At 29.8% G+C, this 20622-nt stretch overlaps 1 protein-coding gene and 2 long non-coding RNA genes across 5 annotated transcripts in view; 2 read left to right on the top strand and 1 right to left on the bottom strand.

Moving 5' to 3' along the window:
* LOC105839800 (probable G-protein coupled receptor 158) overlaps positions 1-20622 on the bottom strand; it is a 98984-nt gene that overhangs the window by 35306 nt on the left and 43056 nt on the right. The gene's annotated exons all lie outside the window — the stretch shown is intronic.
* On the top strand, positions 7673-18063 carry LOC105839801. The gene is made up of 4 exons (XR_004963117.1): positions 7673-8797; positions 10360-10738; positions 15421-16977; positions 18049-18063. It is a non-coding gene; the product is annotated as an uncharacterized LOC105839801 (long non-coding RNA).
* On the top strand, positions 19141-20409 carry LOC105839804. Its single transcript, XR_001139333.3, has 3 exons — positions 19141-19256; positions 19550-19809; positions 20273-20409. It is a non-coding gene; the product is annotated as an uncharacterized LOC105839804 (long non-coding RNA).

Below are 20622 nucleotides of genomic sequence, written 5' to 3'. Positions count from 1 at the left end.
TAAACACTGGTTTCTGTATAGTGTCCAGAAAAAGCGTGTAAAATTTCAACTTGATCGATCAAGCTGCTTTCAGGATTTGATGATCGCGTGTTTTTAAATATTTGTGATTTACAAAACTTAAATAGAGAGAAAGAGCCACGATTTTATATTTGTCATTTTAATTAAATATCATTTTTTTAAATGTCAGTTTTAATTGAATGTCAACACAATTTTCTATCTCTTTCCGCTTTTCCATAAAAAATTCACAAAGTTAGATCTTTATTTTGATCTCTATAAGTGTACATGCTTTCTTCAGCTGATTGTATTTTAAAACAACTCCATTAATAAAATATCCAGCTAAATTTTATTCTTGGTTTTACTTACTTTTTTCATATTCATTATTTTTATTTGTTACCCGTAATTGGATACCTCCACTATTCAGGTCAAAATTCCTTTACCTTATTTATTTAATAACTGCTGCGTCATTATAGCAATTATCATTTTTCTCAGTTTGTACCTTCATATACCTTCATATACTGGCGGTTAGGAGGACATGTGGTTAGCGTACCTTGTATGGCTTTTACGGCGAGATTTTCAGTCAAGCTATGGAGAAAGAGAAAGAGAGATATGTCGAGAACCAGCTTGTGGAGGCGAAATTCTGTTAAAACTAACTAAGCGAAGGCGGTCGTGAAAACAATTTCACTCGCAACGAAGTGAGCGTCCTCATAGCCTCTACAAAGCGTTACGTTCTCTACGATATTTCCGTTGTCGCGGAAACGACTGCTATCTGGCTTTCATAAGATTGCTAAACAAGAGGAATTTGAAAATTTCCCGACTTTTCGCGGTAGCTCTTAAATCTTCACGTTTTTTTCGCTCTTCTAGGTTTTCAAAGTTGTTTCGCGGATTCACTTCAACAAAGCGTGCACGAAAAACAAGCTTTTATATACATATATTTTGCCTTACAAGGAATGGCATTATACAACAGAAAATGTGCAGGTATTTCTGGAATGTAAGATGTCAAGATACAGAGTTGCAAATCTCGACAAGATAATCGCGTCGCGTTAAGTCATGTCCGCGCTTTTTATTTAATTCTCGAGCTGAGCTGCATAAACGAAGTTGTTTCAAACCTGTGGTCATTTTTATTTTTTAACTCATAAATATTGACTCTAAATAATGTACCTAAATCCAGCATTAAAAAAGATTTACTTTTAAATTTACTATTTTAAAACACGCTTTATATTTAAAATTTTAAAACATCTTGATATGCAATGTATTCGTTTTATTACAACAACTTTACGTAAGTTTTAGTAATTAAAATTATCATTAATTGTTATTAATTCTTATTTTGTTCTATTAATTAAAATAATCTTTATTTTTATTACGTAATAAAAACTATATATATGAAATAATGTATTTACTCATTATTGACCTATTGTTGTATAACTTTTTTCTTTGCAAAAAGACCGAACCTATATATTGGCTATATTATCTTTATATTTAAAATTGTTTAGAAAAACCGTTTTTATAAAAATGTTACATGTATGTATATCATATATATATATGTATATATATATATATATATATATATATACATATATATATATATAAATTAGATTTTACTAAAATAATAAACTAAATTTTCAGGTATCTTATTTATTAACATTTATTATAATAATGTTTTTACAAAATGTGAATTAGCTCACTGTTGTAGCAAGCCTTCCAATTGTCTATATAACAAATATAGAAATTATAGTTTTAAAACCTTGAAAAAGTGTCTTTTCCGACATTCCAAGATTCGTATTGTAGAACTGCAGAATTTATTTCAATAAGCTTTCAATAAGCATACTTTTATTACAAAATATAACCTATACTTCAAATTTTAAAGTTTAATTTATGCCGCAATCTACAATAGTATTGTTTCGACACTTTCAATGAAAACGAGCGATATTATTCCGCGGTTTAAAACAAACAAATGTATGAATATTGCATATCTGTGGATATCATAACATTTGGTTTTGTTCTATTTCTACACATCAAAATCACATTCGTTGTTTTCACTCCAAAATATCGATGTGGAAAGAAGATATGTCCTTTCTATTTACGACGATCTGACGAAATTTCCTTAGAAATTTTATCCCATTTTAGTAGCCTAATTGTAGTCCATTGTAACCGCGTTCCATTCTTCGCTGTCGCACTCTCAACCAGCTGGAATTTACTTGCTGTATGACGGCAGCAAAAAACGCGCTTTTGTTTTTCTATTAGTAATTCGATTAAAGTCTCCGCGGAGAGAATTGCGTTACATCGTATTTCACAATTATTTAACGCGTTCCACTTAAATTTCTAACATCAAGGTGCCACTCTTGGTGTAGATAACACGAAGTCGAAAAGAGATACTTGTAAAATGCATAGAATATTCAAGGTATTTTACGAGAACGTCAAACTTCGCGAAAGGGACTGTATCCTTTGACAAATTCAGTCGATCTTTTCCTATCGAAACTTCAAACTTGTCGGGTTTCGAAGACGCAGACAAGTGACAATCTCTCACTACACAGTTAATTATTTTTATATATTCTTTAATGTAATTCTAATTTAAAATTCAATTATTAAAATGTTCAGTGGTAAATTGAATACCACAAAGTTGTACGAAAATTTTACGAATTTATCAATAAATTGTTCGCTAAAGAAGTTTGACGGAAGTTTTTTTAGAGAGCATTATGTACAAAGCAAAAAAGATTTAAAAAGTTACCAATGTTTGAAGTAGCTGCAAATAATAACAATTTATAAACTTAATTTTTCATATTTTAAACTACATTTGACATGAAAAATTATACATTTAACCAGAATTAAAGACTTTTTTAAAACTTTCAAACGCCTAATAGTTTGCAATGTTAAGAATATACATATTATATGTTACACGTATCATAACAATTTTCAGTACACTCTAACATCAATATTATATTTTAATTTTTTTCTAATTTAATTCTATGGTTAAAAAATTATTAAAACGTTATTAAATTAATAATAATTAATAATAATTAACATAAATTATTATCACTATCAATAAATTTTGTAATATTTCCATTCTTCTCTAATAATAACATAATATTTGATTCAAAACACCAGCTCTCTCTTTTGAACATTACATTTATAATAAGATAATAATTAATTCATAGTAATAGAATAATATATATAGCCGAATATGTAAAATCAAAATTGATTAAAGATAATCCGATTCGGATTTTTATTTTGCTGTTATTTTTTGTGATTTTATATACCTTTTCAAATTTATAAAACTACGCACCGAATAAATTTTCTATCTTAAAATACAGTTAAATAAAAGTTGAATTAGAATAATAATACCACAATATTAAATTGATACTCACAACAATAACATTATTAAACATATGTTACCGTCTTTTTTCAAATACAATAAAAAACTTTATTGCAAAAAAATAACACCTCAAGGATTGAACCTGGTTTCCTCTAATAATTATTTTTACAACATGTAATATATAGAAACACAACATAATTGGGTTAAGAAAAATTTTAAATAGTTACTTGTTTAGACGAATTATAATTTCGTCATAATTATAATAGAAACGTCCTTGAAATAAAACGTCAAGCGTCTTGCGCCAGATTGTGCGGGATTCGTGATGATCCACGCTTTTTGATTTTACATTAAAAAAAAAAACTTGTTTTGCCAGCAAAATGGCACGAATGGTAAACGACGAATGCGAATTCGATGGATATATTCATTTATATTAAAATATGTATGCATAGCTTATTGCAAACTTCGAATGAGAAATACGAAATACGAATCGCGCATAGTCTAGCGCAAGCTGACGCGTTTTGTTTACACCCGTCTGGCAGCTCGTTGCTAAGACACGAATATCAAGAAGGGGTCAGTAGGCGTCGACAGTTGGTTCGTACTTTAACACATTTACTGTTAAATCGCAGCTCTGGTTTAACCCCTTAAAAGGTATGCTCGTAAAAGTGGTAAAATCTGTTATCAATGCTGATATGTCCCGGAACAGTTTTGTGTTAAGTTCCACGCTTAATGAGTTTTATTCTTGAAGATGTTCGTTTAGCTAACTGGTTACAAGTGTTAGATATTACATAGACCTGCGAGTGTTTGAGAATTATGAGTGGTTTGGTGCGCTGAGTACAAATCTGGGTGCAGAATCTGCCTCTATCGCAGATTTTAGATTTTTCAGATAAATAGGGTAAAATAGTTAAAAAATAACGATTTTGGCTGTGTTTGTAAAAGTATTACAGAAAGAGAGAGGAGGGGGGGGGGAGAGGGAGAGAGAGAGAGAGAGAAAGCAAAATATTTGACTGTTTTCGTCAAACGTTTCGTTTGACTTCCATTTTTATTTGCCAATAATTTTTTTCGTTGAGATATCTTAGTTAGAAGTTATGAACTTTTGAAAGCATAGGAATACAGCTCTTTAGTAGATAAGAAACTAGGCACTAGCACAGGTAAACTGAATATATTCCAAAGAAAGTTACTGATGTTTGACTTCTGATGTCAGATTTACAAAATGGCGAATTTAATATAACGAATCCATAAATTTAAATTTTAATTAGATAATTCTAATAAATCTGCATATTTAGGTTTTTGTCACTGATTTCAGATCTGTGGTTAGATCCAAAATTACAAATGTTAAAAAAAAAATATACAAAAAAATGAAATCTAACTTTTCATCCCAACATAGTTTTGTGGTCAGATTTGTTTTCAGCGCACAAAATTACGTAGTAAACCACCTATAAACTCTCGCATCTTTAACAATCCTAATTTCACAAGATTGTGCTATTATCAGACGAAATAGGAGTACTAAAGTAGGTCAGTTGTAACTCAGTGATAGAGTAGTCTGTAGTTAACTGAGAAGGTCCATGTTCGGACCATTAATGTTTGAAAACGCCCTAGGTTTTTTCTCGCGTTTTGTCGCCTATAATTTTCAGAAATAAAATATAAATTGCTTATTTTTAAGTAATAAGAGATGAATTCAGAACGAGGGTCAAAGTTTTTAAGGAATGTACAGGATGGTGTGCCTTTGACGACATTCAGAATGGAATGTCTGGCCAGAGAAGCCTGAAGGCTTTGGGATGGACAAGAGGGAAGCCAATAGTAGCATTTGAGGACAAATGTGTTGTCAGACTGATCGAACTGTAAGATATTTAGGTGAAACACATATATCAGCAGTTAGCTGTCGAAGAAAGAGAAAGTTCTAAGTTTGAGTTCCGGCAATGCTCACATATTTTTGTCATGTTATAACTCGTACAAGTAATTCATAAACTTAGTTTAATTAGACTAATGGAAGATGGAAAAGAAATTTGAAATCATCACTGAAGAGGTTAATACAATCATACACGCATTGCATCTTCGTTACCAAAGTGATTTCGAGATATTCCCCCATGAATAAATTAGGTAAATTATTCTATTAATCATAAAAATTTTTAAATAAAATAAATCAAAATAAACAAAACAATTTAAAATTAATTTAGTTCTGTATATGTTAAAGAATATCAAAATTGGCACACAATTTAAAAAGAATAATTTTTAAGAACTTAGTGAAACAAAAATGACGAGAGTGATATTTGATTGTTTTTTAGAATATATTTGTCTTGCTGATATTCTTTGATTAGCCAATAATATTTTTTTGTCAACTTTAAAAATAGTTCTTTCCAGTATTGGACATTAATCAATTAATTTACTTATTAACTAAAATAATTGACTAAAAATTTAAATGTATAAATTATTATCAATGTAATCAATTGTTAAACGATTTTGAATAATTAATTAAATTTTCGCTTAACTAAAATAATGAATTAAAAATGAATAATAAGCATAATCATGATTGATTGAATTAACTAGTGAAATAAATCAAATATCGTTAATTAAACAATTAGTTAATAATTAATATTGATCTATTCATATTTTTCTTATTTTCTTTTTTTCTCAATGGCCACCGCACGAGATCATGTAGCACGAGATTATCTCGGCTGGTCGCATTATCACAGTAGCTAGCTGAAACAGACACCAACGACCATGATGCTTCAGTCATATCGTATGGAAATTTGACTAGACCTGTCGACCGCCATGTTACGTTCAAAAAGATTGTAAACCGATACATATTTTACCGTTATCTCTTTTCCTCAAATTTTTGTACACAACGCTTTTATCTTGTTCGCGTAATTTAAGTATAACAGCTTTCGACGCGTATTCTTTCTCTGACTGAAGTTACGTTTTGACGTACAAATTATTGAACTTTATCTTTGCCTTTTACTTGTGTTTGTCTTATACGCTCTATTAAGAATGTACATGAATGTGCGCGTGATGTTAATCCAGTGACAGTATTGTGATAGATAAAATTGTAATAATTTATGTTTATGCTACCAAATCAAGCTAGGATCTCCGCCAACGTTGCTGAACTTCTGTGATCGTATCGGAACTGACACTTTGTAATGATTTATGAACACTTGATGTTAATGAATGAATACCCGTGATAGAGATCAGTTTAATAGAGTTATTAAAAAGATAAAAATATTTTCATCTTTTATTTTATACATGTATATAATAAAGTTATAGCTTTTACTGATTTTCACGATTAAAAAAGATGTACAATGTGAGCCACTTGATGTCATAAAAAATAGCTACTTTTGACAGCATTAATTGTATGTCACCAATTATGAATTCTTTTTGAGATGCAAAAAGAATTATTTTTATAAAAATATAATAAAAATAATTCTTTTTGCATCTCGAAAAGAATTCATAATTGGTGACATACAATTGAGTTCTTTTTGAACTCTCTATGCTATCTGGGATGTTATTATGTTTGCTAAGATGGCGAATTAATAATCACAACGTTGAGTTGTGACTTAATAACTGGAGCAGCCGAGAAAACGATAAGTCGGCCGTTCTCATTTACACCTGATCCAACAATATCGGATATGCGAGACTCTTCTCAAAATTCCGTTGTAGCCACTATAAGCTTCAAGTTATAGTCGACGGAAGATAATTATACAAGATGTCTGGAGAGCCCGGGGACCAAATTTATACAACGTGTTAATGAAGTCGAGTGAATAAAAAAGGTTTATGTAAAATTATGTCCAAAACTGCTTTGTTGAAAAAGTTATAGACGTTAAAAAATTTTTATCAATTACCATAATGATTATAATAAATGTTTGAAAAGTTTTGTGCAAAAAAATGCAGACTTCTATTCGTCGAGTTAATTATTATCGAACTCTTTCGAATATTTCTCAAACACTTATTATGCCTGTATTTATTTTTCTTTAACAATTCAAAATTTATTACTGGATTATAGATAAATAACTGGATTAACACAGTGATAAACACACACTCGAGATAACACTTTATCACTGATGATGACTATCACTTTCTCGTACGTTAATTGCGAGCAATAGCTCCAACATATTAGATTTAATGAGCATATAGTATAACGATTGAACAGTTAGAATTTACGATCTATCGATAATTAATAAAATAAGGACGAAGAAAAACTTTCCGTCAGAAGCGACGTATAAAAAGCGGAACACTCTGCGTGCGCCCTTATTTTGCATCAACGCGTGAACGTCACCGTCACCTTTTTCTTCGCGCCTTTTTCTGAACAGCCCTGCTACAGGTCAAATTGTAAAAAAGAAACTTGGAGCTCAAACTTGGAGGTTTTGTTTTTTTTTTTCGTCTTTCCTCGTAATATTTATTGTTAAATTCAAATGCGTGATACAAATCTCGAGAAAGTTCTTTCCTTTAGTGATTATAATTACAAGAACACACACACACACACACACACACACACACACACACACACACACACACACAGAAAGGGAAAAATAATTGCGCTTTCTATATTTGGGCGTCTTCTCAATTTCTCGTTAATCGATTTAAGTTTTCGCTTAATTAAAGTCAACTAAAAATCAACTAAAAATTTGTGATAAGCATAGTCATGACCGATTAAATTGGTTATTAAAATTCAAGATACACAACTTAAAAGATGTGAAATCCTTTATCATAGTCAAGAATCTTTCAATCATAATTACCATAAGCTAACGTTTAAATTTGGCTTGGTACTTGATTTTTTGAGCTGCGTCACTTGAAACGAAATTTAATCGCGTTCGATTTAATCGCTCCGTAACCAAACTATTTTTCTCGCCGAACCGAGGAGAGGCTTCCTTCATACTTCGTTCGTGTCCGGGGAAGGAAGTCCGTGAGATTTCACCGCTTGCCACTAGAAGATTAAAGAGGAATCTCTAGTAATCGATCGCGTGTTCTTCTTTATTTGCCTTTCACGCTTTTCCCCGCGGGGAAACTGCAATTTCTGCAGAGTCTAACTGTAATCCATTGCAACTGCATTCCGTTCTTCCCGGCCACGTTTGCAACCTGAATTTACTTTCGCGTGATGACGCCGGCATTGGAAGCGTTTCATTCTGGAATAGTAGAGCGCACCTTATCGAAGCTAAAGGGCCCCGCGGAACGCCTCTAATCCCGGAATCCGTTTTCGAACGCAATAAAGAGCGCAAAGGCTATTTGCGATAAAGCTTAACGTTTGCCAATTGATAGCAACCGATAACGATAAGACCGAGTATCGAGCGGGCAGGAGAAAGACACCTCAATCGTCGTGAAATCGTGGTCGAGTAAACCGAAGGGGCAGCGTGAGGAACGTGATAAATTGCGCCGTGAAAGATGACACGTTCATATGTCCAGATAAATATATCCGTCATGCAATATGCATTGTGTTTTAATGTTGTGGGCGTCGGCAAAAACTTTCAAAGAGATTAACGTCAATAAATCGAGTTTAGTGTAAGTGTAAAAATATCGATTTTTCTCATTTAATTCTTTTTAAACATCGTGAAACGCAAAAAATGCGACAACATGAAGATGCATGCTGCATTTGTAATACATATGTTATACACTCGTTGAAAACGAGATACATTTCCGCGACATGAAATATAAGCTCGAGAAATTGAGTAATTAAATAATAATAATGCAGTGTCGAAAAATAGTCGAGATCGATGAAACATCTCACCAATCTGATGATAGACGAATGCATCTCTCGCATAAAGTAAATGTAACTATTAATTAAATATTTCATATGGTTTTCAAATGCAATATGTTTAAAAATAGAAAGAGATTTGAAGTACCGATAACACGAGGCAATAAATATCGGATTTTACGATATAGCAATAAAAGATAATCGAATCGATAATACAGCAGGAAGCATTTCGAGATTGCACTAATAAACGATAAAAGAATAAATCGTTGCTATAAAAATGTGATTGATAGTTTAATAGCATTCACATTTTTAAGGATATGGTTCACATTGTGATTTATTTACGCTATTATATGTTATTTCCTTCTCTTAAAGCAAAAGAGAGATAAATAGAAATACATATAGTTTCAAAAAACGAGCTACATTTTTCTAAAATGCGAAGATTAAAAAAAAATAATTTTTACATTTCATATTGAAAAAATTTTTTATCGAACCCTTATACCATTTATTGGAAGTTTCGTGCTATGTCAGTACTCCGGGTCCTCGAGTAACCATCGTGAAATTTCGCACTCTACAGGTAATAAACGGTTCTCTATTATTCCCCATCCCTTCAAGAACGTCCTTAAACTTATTCTCGCAATAGCCAGCCCAGATGGTCGACGTTTCCCCTCTCTGCTTCCAACAGGTTAAACTGGTTTAGGGCATTCTACGTCAGTTTCGAAACATCTTTGTATTTGAGCAGTTTCGTGTTCAATCTTCATTCATCATTATATATCTTTGACTGTTGTACAATATAACTTGTATTTTTATTATAGAAGTTTATTAATAACGATATATGAGAAATGTTATCTTAATATAAAAACGAAGGAATTTTCGGTATGACAGTAAGATTAGTTATTAAACATGTAAAAAAAATTGTTAGTTTCCACTGTGTAATAGAAAAATCATGCATATATGTATGCATATATTTATATTCATATTATAAATTTTTTAGTTTGAAATTTAAATTTAAAAATTTTACTTTTTCATTGTTTGTAGCGTATGTGTGTACAAGCAAGTTGTTTTTTTAATACTCTAATATTTTGAATGTTTCTTTCCTATCTTTCTAATACAAAATGCATGTGAGTATCTGTATTTATCCAAGTAATCCGGGTATATAAAAGTTAAAATATTCGCGATTAAATTTAAGGTCTCAAAAAAATTTATTTAATTTTCGAACGTTATTCAAGTTTTCAAAATTTTACAGCACGTTTTAGATTATTATTTAAAATCAAATATAAATAAAAGAAACATTTCTCTTTTAGGTTTCTTTTTTCTGTCTCAGAGATTCAGGTTTGCCATAAAAAATTTAAGATTATTGTTTAATATTCAGGAGCAACGGGCGGATTGTAAAATATTCAAAGACAGGGATTCCTCGAAGATTCAACGGCAGATTAGAGGGAAAAATAGGATTATCGAAAATCGTTTAAGGATCCGACAATCGAGGAATCGCTACAATGGCTGAAAGAACGTCGGTGGCTGACAGTGAAAAAGTGGAAGAAATCGCGCCCGATAAGACGCAAGAGGTCAACGCCATTTTGTCAAAGGAGACGCCGGTTGTCACGGAAGACGGAAGCGAAATTAAAAGTCGGACCAAGAGGAACATCATCGCCGTGCCGGAACGAAACGAGATGGAGAGAGACGGGACGACGTATCGCCGTGATATGAACGGACGATGGAGGCCCGTATTGTATTGATTAACGTTTCACACGGTTAGTTCGTTCTTTTGATTTTTTCTGCACTAGCAATCTTTAAACCTCTGATTGACAACCTGTGAGACGCACGCAAACAGCCTCCAAATTGGAAATATAATAAATTTTTAAAAACGTATAAGTGAAGTGATTGCAAATAAATAAACATTCGAGATATCATTTGAGATTTCAAAATATTACATCTGACATATTCGTTTTATTATTTACATAATTTAAATTTTTGATTTCAAAGTCAAAACCTGTTATTTAACAATAATATTTAAAATTATTAATTAATATTCCATTGTAATCACAGTAAAAATATTATTAAGTACGTTTATTAAAAATATTTTTATTGTCTATCTTAAATTTTGTATGCTGCCAGATTTATGTTTAATGGTGCCTAGTGTTAAAAATTAATAACCTAATGATAAATATCTTTTTCAAACACACAAATACTTGATAAATAAACGTTCTAAGATTATATTAACATAATTTCAATTTTTTGCAAAAATTCTATGGTTTTGTTGTAAAATTATAAAGCAAACATTTTGATGAAAATAAGTCGACTTAAAAAACAGCGAATATATTTGTTATTGGAATTATAAGCATTAAAAGTTGGGGATCTATTTTATTGTTATACATTCTAAAATTTTTCATCTAAAAGCTGTTTTGTTATAAAAGTTCAATTTGTTCAATTGTAAATCCAGCTTTCTGTTAATCTGCAAAGTAACTGTTATTAAACCTAAAAAAATCGAATTTAAAAAATCTCTTAAAAGCTATTTTTATAGTAAGAATGTGGTTTTTCTAAAAAAAAAAAGAAATTAAATTTTTCTGTGTAGAAACTAAATAAATTCTTGTCATTTAACGTTACAATTGATCTAAAAATTAGATTTTATATTAAAAGCTAAATGTTTTTTATTTGAAAAAATCAAACTGACTTTTTGATCTGTAAAAATTTTTTTTCAATTTAGAAACTAGAGATATATTGGGCTTGTTTTAAGCTATACCCAGTTTCGTTACTAAAAGCGATATTTTATTCGCGGCAAAAGTCAAATATTTGTTGGACTGAAAAGCCAAATTCTATCATCATAAAAGCTATCGTTTCTTGCGCACCAGTTTTTTCCTTATAAAAAGCTAACCATCTGTGAAATTGACTTCATAAAATATAGATAAATTTTTTTTACTGTTTTGGAAAGATGTGAACAACAATAAATAAAACCTTTTATCGCTCATTAAATATTTCCAATTTTTCATACTTTACCAAATGTAACTGTCGTAATTTGAATTTTAAGCGCCTTTTTCTGTTTTTCATTTTGTCCTTTCATTCCGCTTCCCCCCCTTCCTCTCTCGCTTTCTTTCTCTCACTCTCTCTATTGATAATGTCGATATTCACGCAATTTGAACAAGATCTTTTCTATGAGCCACTCAAATATGCATATTTATAGAATTTCACATTGCATTTGAAATGCAAAACGATGCTTGACTGTTCCGAGAACTTTAAGTTAAACGTACTGAACAACTTCGATTGCAATTATTGACCATTTTTTTGAAACTATAAAATGCCATATAAAATAATATATTACATTAGAAAAATTAATTTAAATTAGAAGTGATTACAAGATGTTCTATTATTGGTTACAATGAAAAACAGGGTAGTTCTATACATAAAAAAATAAATTAAAAACGTAAAATAAACACAGATTAATTATTTTGGGATGCATCATTTTTTGGATAATCAAATTTTCAAATATTTTGATATAAAATATAATATTTTGATATAAAATATCTTCTAAACCGCTAAACTTTTCTTACCATAATTTTATCTGAATATTTTTATGCACGGAGAATAATAAAATTAATAGCGATAATAAAAATATCTAGTTGTTATTATACAATATTATATAATATGCAATATAAAATTATGTATTTTTTTTTATAGTATTTATATTTTTTACATTAATTGATTTATTACGTCCATAAAAGTATTAAGCTACAGTTATTTAAAAAATAAATAGATTATAAAATATTTTATAGTCGATTTTAAAATATACTAATTTTCAAATTCAATTATTCAAAGATTAATATATTTTATTCTGTTCTTAACTTATTTTTGGATAAAATCATCTCTTTTCATAAGTTACGAAACAACACACAGCTACTCTTTCTTTCTCTCTCTCTCTCTCTCTCTCTCTCTCTCTCTCTCTCTCTCTCTCTCTCTCTCTCTCTCTCTCTCTGTACAGATTAAATAAATTTATAATACAGATAATTTGAATATTTAAAAACATAAACTAATATATAAAATAATAGACGAAAATAACAAATATAAAAAAAATAAAAATAAAAAAGGTGTGCAATGATTACAAAATATTTAGAAATATAATAACTCGGAAAATTTTTTAAATATAAGAACCTAAATATGTATATATAATATGTCTATATATGTTTATATATGTTTTATATACAAATTGGTTTACCGAGAAGAAATAAATATTTATTATGTAATAGCATGTTATGCAGATTTAGCAAAATTCTTTAATCTAGAAACATTATAATGTAAATTGAAGTTAAAACTTAATCTGTATGATTTGTACCTTCATGGAAAATTCTTTTAGAAATAATTTCATTTTAATCTACACATACTAGTTAAAATTAGAATTTAGTTATCATTTCTGCGAATTAAACATGTTGCGATAAATTCCTATCAAAGATACGCTTCACCTTTGACATGTCGTTGTGTAAATATGACGTAATTTCTGTAATGGAAACTATCAAAAATATGATTTTGTCGATTCATGGAGTTCTCGATAAAAATCCAACCAGTCGTTGCGTAGTATTATTAACGACAGCGTCTTTATAAGTTCTGCCTTTTCGACGAGGATATTTCAAACGATTTTTACGCGTCGCTTTATCAAGAACAAATTTTTAAGACAATTTGTATTGTGTATTAAAAAACGAGAATGAAATTTTGCACCGTATTATTATTAATCATTGTGACGGTGATGACTGTCGTGTCGTCATTTCCACTGAAGCCAGACCAAGCCGGAACGTCTACTACTCAAGCCTCGCCGAAAATTTCGCCACAGAATATCATAACAGTACCGGAATTTTCATGTCCACCCGGTCAGCAACGTGACGCAAATGGAAAATGTCGATTATTTGTGCAAAAGCTTAAGAAGTAGTTCCTTGAGGAGCTAAATATGAGGTAAATTTTTGCGATAACTTTATCGAGATTTGCAGAGATTGGTAAGAGACATATAAAAGAAACAAAAAATTTTTATAAAAATTACAATATTCGAGAAAAATAAATAGTTATTGCTGAACATTATTAACGATGTTATCATAAATTATAAGAAATTAGCAAGTAAACGGTTTCGCTCTTCTAACGAAGATATTTCGTACGTCATGTGCGCCGTTTGGAGAAATTGAGGTCAAACGTTTTGTGTGAATATCACAAAAAATAAAAATTTGGACCACGTTGTTAATCCCTACCGTGACGATGATGACTGTCGCGTTGTCATCGTTGACGAAAAACAAAAAGAGTTGACTACTATTGAAAAATCAAATAACAGTTGAATTCTAGAGCCTCAGTCACATATAATAGGCGTCAGTTCGTGTTTGATCGGTGATTTTCGTGTTCTGTTGATCAGCGACGTGATTCAAATGAAAAATGTCCAAAATGAAGAAAATTAAGCGTGACACATTTATATAATTTTATTGGCAGTCATGAAAATTTGAGAAAAAAACCGTAATAGAATATTTAATAATAGCATTAAAAGACACAAGAGTGAATTAGAAGTTCAATCTTTACTGTTTATTTATTTTAATAAAACAACAAAGACAATTATTTGAAGAGAATTAAAGGATTAAGAAATTTAGACGTGAATAAATTAATAGAACTCTGTATAAAAAGACCTTTATTAAAAATATATATTTTTTATTAAATGCTTTAAATAATTCAAGTAATGTAAAAAAAATTAAAATAAAAGTACATAATCCATTACATTCCGTGCTTCGGTATCATAGAAGATAAATTGTCTTTCAGATAAATTATTCATCTCTTATGTTATACACAATGTACATCATTAATCTTATTTTGACAATAGATTTTTTAAATAATTTTGAATTCTATTTTTGCTGTCGAAAATTTTATGAGATATTGTTATCCGAAACATTTCTTAACTAAATACGAATTTGGTTAAATTACATCCTGTCACATAAAATTAATTAAATATAGTTTTAACATATTTTTTAAAGAGAATTAATTTTTAGGATATTTCTGAATAAAATTATATTAATTGAGATTTTTTATTACATTAACTTACAGTAAACTCTAGAAATACGAATATCTCTGACATATATTTTTGAATCTGCTTTTTGAATGTGCGTTTATTACCGGAAATTTATATCCCTCGTGCAAACTTTTGGTACCGGAATTATCCCTGAAAAGCACGTATTTTCGTTCCCTTTTTCCCCAGGAATACTCCCGCATATAGTCCACACGTTTATTTCTACGATCGTATCTTGGTTTATCTCATAGCTGTCTGAGTACACCAATAAAACCAAATTTATGGATTCTGTGTGCGTATATGTGTCCAAAAAAGTACATATAAAAAATTTAAAGCCGTTGCACATAATTCATTTTCTATGTTGCCGAATAAAGACCGTATTTGTGAGATACTATTTTTTATATTTGTTTGCAGATTTGACGATACAAGCATCATCTCACAAACATATATTGCAATGAAATATCACATGACGAGAGATTGATTATTTATCTACTCAACATTATTGGACTATTTCATCAGTAATATGATTATCAATGTATATTTGTTTTTCGTGTGTCATTGATTACGCGATAATTTGTGGTCACAATATGGATTCCGATTTATTGTAATAAAATATCTGTCTATCAATCTATGTCTCTTTTATTTTTAAACGTATAAAATAAAAACCATGTATGTACGTCAAAATCTAACAATAAATAGAAAAAACCACAGAGTTGTATGTTTGTATACATCACACGTCACTACATGTATTGAATTTAAATGACAAATGAATCGCCGAATTTGAAACTGATTTTTCCCTATAGACGTTTAATTATAATTTCTATCGTGTACAGAGAAGCAACTACAACAAATATTTAATTAAAATAAAATGTTATTTATAAATGTATGCCCGTATCTATGTTCTATTTCCAGTGCATTCTTTAGGTCAGCTATATCATCAGCTTCTAACATTTATTGGTTTATACACGGTATTATCAGCGACGTGATAAACGCCAGCGGTTAATTTAAAGCCGAAAATGTAATAAAATATAAGTATATCGTTATTTATCTTTCTATTCAGACATAAATTTGTTTATCGATGTACAGATTGACCTATTTTTTATTGATCGACCAAAGATATTTTTAAAGATCTTTAACCATGTCAAGATCGATGTTAGAGTTTGTCACGTTGGTCTGTAGCTAGCGGAGCTATAGCGCCTCAGGAGAGGAGGGGGGAGGGGGAGTCATAGGACATGCAAAGCTTAGCCTGTATCTGTATATTACCCCAACGGGTACATTATTTAACAGTTTAGAGTTAGAGTTGTGTGAATGCTCCACTTATATTAAAGTTTCACAGACGTTTACACGGAAGAACGGCGGAGTGTTCTAGCTACGATGTTCATTGACGACACTGATATTTGTAGACTTCGATTGCGAAGAACAACTCTTTAATCCAAACGATTCTAATTTTTATTGTAATGAAGCAAAGTGCTTCGTCGGAAGTAACGTTTCTAAGTATAAATAGAAAACATGCGATGGCGAAGCGGTAAGATACTTGCCGAGATAAATAGAGTAAAGAAGCATTAAGAGCGAGAAAGGTTCGAAGAAGATTCACCCAAGTTACGACAGTGAAAAGAATCGAGAGGATAGAGAAAGAGATTAAAAGAAAAAGGAAATTAGAAGCGCGGGGATTCCGATTTTTATCTGCACTTCTACTTATTTGTACTTTCGAGCCAAGAAATTATTGTGTCGCTTTGAGATGAAATTGTTCATGAGGTATTTTGCTGATACTCGTGACGATGATGTTAACCTTGATACCATCGCCGATTGGTCAGGAGGACAAGAATGTAACATATACACAGCCCGAGTTTGGTACCCAGCGCAGAATTATAGTGGTACCCGCAAGAACAACTGCAAAACCATGTCCGGAACGCCAGAGACAGGATTCCAGAGGAACATGTCGCACGCCTCTATAATGACCGAGAAACACAGGTAACCGTTTCTTTGACGAAGTGTATTTAGGTCTGTCAGAAGCAGAACACAGATTCCAAATGAGCGTAATTAAATCACGCGCACTTGCACTCCAGATTCAAATTCGATGCGTGGCTCACATAAATTTTTATGAACTTTACATACGTGCAAAGCTGAGCACTTTGTATATCCCAACGTGTAATATTAGAGGAAAATTGATACTGACACAGATTTCCTAAAGCGACACCTTCAAAGTCTCGGAAAAACTAAACATTGCATATTAATACTTTAACAAACGTTGCATATTAATACTGTATTAATAAAAACACATTCTGTTTAAATAATAAAAAAAAATAAAAAAATTAGAATTTATACATATTCAAGACTTGTTTCTATATATATTGTTAAATCGGTTGAAAACAAATTTTTTTAATGCAAACGTAATTTTGATAATTTTTTCTGCAAATTGCACTGTTTAAAACAATAACAAGTATAGATAATATTAGTTATAGATAATATTAGATTATTTTACATGTACATAACTTTTTAAAAATTATTCTGTTTATGTCTTCCTTCTTCCTTATTTTCCTTATTGTGCTGTTTTTAAATACGTAATTACGTATAAAATGTAAATCAGTACACTTCTCTATTAATTAAATGTTCATATATACTAAGTATTTGTTATCATTACATATTACTCATGTACATACGCTTAATACTTTGGATTAAATAAAATGCCTCTGAGCTTTGATTGTTAAAAAATAATTTTTTTTCTACGTCATTGATCTTAGAGAATTTCCTCACTTTTTGTCTTATTAACGATAAGGCATGAAATCGATAATCGAATCTATCGAAATGTTGTCACCGCTTTTCCGCGACACTGGTCAGTTCTTTGTTGCGTTAACTTCGTGAGTTAATAGATAATAATTTGTTTACATGATTTTCTATACTATTATTATTGCAATTTATTTTTAAAAAGTAAAAAATAAAACGTTAAATAACGCGCGCGAAGCGGTAGTGTTTAGTAAAACATATTTCAACTTTTGATAGATTTCTTCTCAAAATACATGTGCATTTTATATCTATTTGCAGGCTTATGGATATCATCATTTCAATAATATCAGCTCAAAATCGAAAATACCGTAGTAATGACAGAAGAGCAAAAATATTTTACATTTTAAACTCGTAGAATTTTAATAAATTCACATTATACAGCTAATTTTAATCGTTACACGTTGTAAAATATGTGTAAATAAAATTAACAAAGATACTTGGCAACAACACTAAAGTTATACAAAATCTGTGTATTTTACAGTAAAAAAATTTTACTTTTTTCATGCAATAAATTAAATTATACTTTAATGCGTTAATTTACATGAGATACGCTAAAAACATAATTATTAAAAAATAAAAAAATAAATGCAAATAGTCAAATGCTAACAAGACGTGTTATCCTACTTGTTTATTTTTTGCATTATTATTTTTATATGATAACTGCAATTCTTTTCCTTAAATTTTTGTTTATTGTTCAAGATTACTTTTAATTAATATTAAAATTTAATTGTAGTCAGTATTTTTGAATATTTAATGGTGCGAAAATTATTAGGTGTTTATATTTCAAATTGAATTTTAGTTTGCATTTATATTTATTTGTCGATTTATATGCCGAATTGTTGTTTTGTTTCGCGACCATTATAGACTGCATACTTGACATACATTGCAACCCACGAATCTCAAAAAATTATAGAAATGAATAGAGAGCAAGAGAAAAAGAGAGATATGGCTGAAAAAATAAATAAATATAAACTTTGTAAAATATACGTTAAACATAAAAAATAAGTTAATAAAGTTGTTTTTTTTATATTAAATCTTATATTCTTCAACTGTTCACACACACACACACACACACACACACACACACACACACACACACACACACACACACACACACACACACACACACACACACACACACACACACACACACACACACACACACACACACACACACACACAAATAAACAGCTGTTTCTTATTTTAATGAAATATATGCGTGCTTAGAACTTATTTACATTTGACCTTCGTTTGTGAGAAAGTTTTGTAGTTGTAACTTCTCATTTAAGTAAAAAAAGATGTACTGATTCACAACCGGTTCGTTTAAAAAATAATGAAGCTTGCGCAATAGCCGGGAAGAACAGGATGATTATAAATAGTAGACACAAGATGCGTAGAAAGAAATAACACTGTGAGCTTACTTGTTGAAAGGATAAAGTGTGTACTAAAGATTGCTGTTTTAATAGGTAAGAAAATTGAAATAAATAGAAGAACAAAGAAAAAAGTGAGATAAAAATTCCTTCAAGTTTCTTCAAGTTGTTTTATATTTTATAAAAAAATAAGTTAAAACATTATAACTTAAACATATCCAGAGGATATTTAAACACATGAAAAGAGATATTATTAAGACATAAAAAAACTTTAGAAGACTAAAAAAGAAAAGATTTACATCAAACATTCAATATTTCATAAAAATATAAAATAGAACAAAAACGATGTATTACATGTATTTTTTAGATTTATGTGTAAATTTATTTAGATTCTCTCAACACAATAAAAATGTTCCTTAACGTTTTACTGACAATCATGTTAATGACGGCCATATCATTCGGAATATGTGCTAGGACCACAACTGTACGTTACGATCGTACTAGCACAGAAAAATATGTCCCCACTCGTTATCCTACAGGCTCACGTACTACTATCATAGACAGTCCTAGGAGATCATCTTGTCCACGAGGGCAAAGGAAAGATCCTCGTGGGGTGTGTCGGAGGCCATTATAATAGAGAAAGACTCAGGTAATTATTAATTTACTATTTCAAATCTAATTCTTGATAGAGAAGTGGTATAAACCTTCATATATAATCGCTTCAATATTTTCGGTAATGTAATACATACAAAGTTGCAAGAAACAGACAGATTGTGTGTGCAAATATTGAGCAAACTGATAGGAATTCTAATTGTTGAAGTTATGAAACATATAAATGTTGTAAAGCGTAATATTAGTTTTAAATATACATATTTACATATATATTATATTAATATAATAGATTATTTAAAAAAAGTAAGTTTTTAAAATATAATAGATTATTTAAAAAATGTAAGTTTTGATATACCTCTACTGAAAAATGTTTTTTTGAAAATTGATGTGTACTATACACGTAAATGTTACAATAATTGCTAAAATAAAAACACATCTTATCAGAAATTCTAATCTCTTCATCTACATTTTATATTCTTATTTTAATTTTTTTCTTACAGATTTAAAAATATCCATGACTCATAATTCAAACCGCTGAATGATAATGTAACGTATGCAATAAACTAATTTAATAGAGTAGATACAAACTAACACAAAAATTATTAAACAATTATAAAATTACTTAAAAAGTTATCAATTTTGATAATACTAATACTAAATGTTATATTGTTTTGTAAATATTTTTATATTATGATTAATAAATTAGTTCAATCTTTAAATCCAATCTTTTTCAGAAATTATTTTTCCTTCAATATCCAGTATAATTATTTTTTTAATACCAAAAAAACTTGAAAAGAGTATTCCGAAAGATATAAAATCGATACTAATTGCATGTTTAACCTTCAATATC

The sequence above is a fragment of the Monomorium pharaonis genome, chromosome 4 (genome assembly GCF_013373865.1).
Source record: "Monomorium pharaonis isolate MP-MQ-018 chromosome 4, ASM1337386v2, whole genome shotgun sequence".
NCBI classification, from domain to species: Eukaryota; Metazoa; Arthropoda; class Insecta; order Hymenoptera; family Formicidae; genus Monomorium; species Monomorium pharaonis.
Note: the sequence above shows the minus strand (reverse complement) of the source record. Positions and strands in the feature narration are given on the sequence as shown.